Genomic DNA, 4,055 nt, shown 5'->3' with positions numbered 1-4,055 from the left:
ATTAGGCATAGCAATTAATCCAGAGAAAAGAGATCATAACAATTCTGAGGACTTGAAATAAGTGCCATCGAAGGGAGAGAGTGTCTTCTCTATTGCTGTGGTGTGAACTACCACTAGACCCTTCTCTTGTGGTTCCAGCTTCCCCAGACAGCCTTGGCTTATGGGTTCTGACAATACTCTCTCTGCCCTGAATGCCTCCAGCTTTTGAAGTAGTATAACTTCTGACTGTGGTTAAATGTCCAGATTGTGGCATCATCCCTCCTTTGGCTTTTAAGCTTTTTCAACACTGTGTAACCAATTTCCCATATTAAATGCTCTCAGTTTGAAATACCTAGGATGGCTTCTATTTCTCTAATGGACCATGATAGCATTAAAAGCCATGAATAATTACCTTGTTTCAGTGTTGATTTGGGAGCAAAAACCTTTTTAGAGTAGATTTAAGACAATAAGAAGAATTCTTCCTGTGGTTTGGCCTAGTTTGGGTTTTTCAAAGTGTTTCCTCATTGATTGCTAGAGTTTGTTAAATGGTGATACCTGATATTAACCTTTTGTCCATTATACATGATGCAATTATTTTTTCAATGTTTTATTGACTTTTTATTCCTTGTTCATATTTTTTGATCTTCTGAAGTTTCTAGAAGTTTTAAATATGTAAATAAACCATGTTATTTTATGTCATCAATCTAAAAAAACAGTGAGAGTATATATATTCATTTAACAGGTTTTTTTTTCCCTTTTTTTCTTTCTCTATCCCTTAATCTTATTTTTGCTTTCTTTTAATCTTTGACACATCTAGAATATTTTAGGTTAGATGGAATGAGATAGAGAATAACACTCCCCCATCAAAGAGTGAGTTAAAATTAGTTATCCTCGCTCTATTCTTGGTCTACTACTGTACATTTGGATCATATGTCTTTATCTAAGTTCCCTAAGGTTGACATTTATTAAATGTCAGCAGAAGAATATTTTATGGAATGGTTTCTGTATCTTTAGGAAGACTAGCTGAAGATATATATAAACCATATTAGTAGTTATCAAGTATTTTCTTGAATGTAATTAAATGTTTACATATCTAATGATATTTTCTGGAGATTGATTGGAACGGATTCTTTTCTGGAATCTATTTCAGGATACAGAAATCATGTAGTATAGTATATCATTTGACCAGAAAGTGAACATATTTAGCTCTATATTATCTGACATCTAAATATTTAAGTCTCTCCCTTTAGAAGCCTAAGAAAAATATTCCTTCTGTTTCTTTAAGAAAGACTTGGTTCAGGTTAGTCTTAGTTGTTATGATTAATCTGCAAACATCCCTCAAATGAACTAAATTTGGGGGACACAAATATTAGCAATAACTTTTTTTTAAAAGATTTTATTTATTTATTTAACAGACAAAGATCACAAGTAGGCAGGGAGGCAGGAAGAGAGAGGAGGAAAGAGGCTCCTCACGGAGCAGAGAGCCTAATGCCAACCTCAATTCCAGAACCCTGGGATCATGACCTGAGCTGAAGGCAGAGGCTTTATCCCACTGAGCCACCCAAGCACCCAGTAACTAAGTCTTTTAAGATACCACTTTCACCATAGGGTATGCTTTGAAAACTTAGAGAGAGGCAATATTTACAAATATATAAGTGAGTAGAAGTTTGTTTAGCTTGCCTTTTATATGAAGATTTCAATGAGAAAAAGCTCATATGGGAGTAATCCATGAACTCATTATCAGTCAACTCAAATTAACAACTTTAAACATCTAGAATGCATTAATTCTTTCAATTAACAAATCAATCAATAATTTTTATGCTAAAATTATTAGTCAGGTCTAGGAATTCAAGAGTGAATGAGGTATATATGGTCCTTGCCTTCAAGTAATTTCTGGTATGGTGGGACAAACAGAACATTATCAGTGTGATGCGAGTAATTAGTGATTATTACTTACACACACACATGCAAAGCACAGTTTATCTATGCCTTTAAAAAATTATTTATTTGACAGAGAGATAGAGAGAGAGTGCAAGTAGATAGTGGCAGGCAGAGGGAGAGGGAGAAGCAGGCTTTGTGCTGAGCAGGGAGTCCAATGTGGGACTTGATCTCATGACCATTGGAATCATGACTTGAGCCGAAGACTCATGACCGACTTAACCAACTGAGCCACCCAGATGCCCCATATCTAGCTTTGATATATCAGGGAATTTTGTTTCAGGAGAAGCTTGCCTGGAAATCTGAAGGACAGAGTAATGATGAGTGGGATATGCACATTCTAAGAAAAAAAAAAAAACCAACAAAAAACAGCACCTATTAAGGCCCCATAAGAAAGCTCCTGGTGGGGGCACCTGGGTGGCTCAATGGGTTTAAAGCCTCTGCCTTCGGCTTGGGTCATGATCCCAGGGTCCTGGGATCGAGCCCCACATCGGGCTCTCTGCTCAGCAGGGAGCCTGCTTCCATCTCTCTCTCTATCTGCCCCACTCTCTGTCTACTTGTGATCTTTGCCTGTCAAATAAATAAATAAAATCTTAAAAAAAAAAGAAAGCTCCTGGGGTATTAAGAGAAAACTTCAAGTAGTAAGTACATCTTGGAGAGAGAGGATGATGAAGCTGAAGGTAGTGAGTATGGTTTGATGAGATAGGGTGATGAGCATGAAACCCTGTAAATCAAATAAAACATTCGTCCTGGGGGCAGTAAGGAGCCACTGAAGGGTTATAACCACAGGGGAAGGCACAATCAGATTTTCTTTTTATAAATCTCATGTATCCAACTGAAGAACAGATTGGAGAGGGAAGACAAGAAGGGAGGCAAGTCAGGAGGCACTTTTTAGGATTTCCGCATGGCCAAATAAAGGGAAGTGGACACATTCAAAAGAGCATGGTGATACACTAGAGATGGGAAAAACCTTGGCTGACTTTATTTTCAGCATTGAGACAATGAGTGAATAATGGTGCAGTTTACTGATGTGGTGATGCACTCCAGGAAGAAGGTGCTGAGTTTGGGCAGGTTAAACCTGACATGGTGGTGTAAGGTCCTATTTAGCCAGAGTGATTCCATCTTGGATTAAACAGTCATTTTGTTGTTTATGCAGTAAAACTTAAACTGTCCCTGCCCCTCTTTCCCCCAGGGGACTTACTTAAAAACAAGTCCCAGAAACCAGTCCCAGATAACGAAGCCCAAATACAAGGGTGGGTCAGGCCAGGTGGAGACACCCAATCAGTGGGGGGATGGGGGGCATACTGTCTCCCTAGCTACCAAGGAGTATGGGCCCCACCTTTTGGGAGCCAATTCTGACCACGGTGATAGGCTAGTTCAAATGTCTACTATAGGGTAAATTGTAATTCAATTGGTCACTTATGTGTGACCTAGCATGACTGTGTAGCTTTCTCTGTGTGTTACAATCTCATTGGCCACCTTCGTGTGGCCAGGCCCAACCACATGGCCTTTGCCCTTAAAGGCTAGTCTGTGGGGCAGAGAGGGGTCTGCGCTCTCTGTAAGAGTGCTCTCTGTAAGAGTTTGATTCTTGATGCTTGGCGTGGAATAAAGCTTTGCTTGACCTTTGCTTTGTATCAGTCTTGTTCCTTTAATCATGGACCCATTAGTGGGGGACCTTTCAGTGGGACACCAAGTAGAACTGTCTTGTAGAGTAGGGTGCGTGGATCTTGAACTTAAGGACCTAAGTGGAGATTCAGGAATCAGCAGTGTATGAGTGGGGAATGGCATCATGGAAATAATTGAGGTTATGTGTTATTGTGCAACTGATTACATCCACTATGGAGATCAGGAAAGACCCCAAGCAAATGGAACTAAGCCTTGCCAACTGTGTGTTTGGTTCTGAAGCACAGCTGGTTTAGTAGCATTCCCACCTGAACAATTTCACCTGTGAATTTTTAACAGACAAGTGCAAATCTGCAGTCCTTTTGATCTGTGACATATTTGCAAAAATATAAATCTAAATATATTGTTAAGGAAAGAAAAAATTTTAAAAAATCTGTTTTGCCCAGTGACATTCCCCAAAACTAGAAGACTGCCTGGCATATAGTAGGCCCTTAATGAATATTTCATGACTAAAT

Source organism: Meles meles, chromosome 2 (genome assembly GCF_922984935.1).
Source record: "Meles meles chromosome 2, mMelMel3.1 paternal haplotype, whole genome shotgun sequence".
NCBI lineage: Eukaryota > Metazoa > Chordata > Mammalia > Carnivora > Mustelidae > Meles > Meles meles.
Note: the sequence above shows the minus strand (reverse complement) of the source record.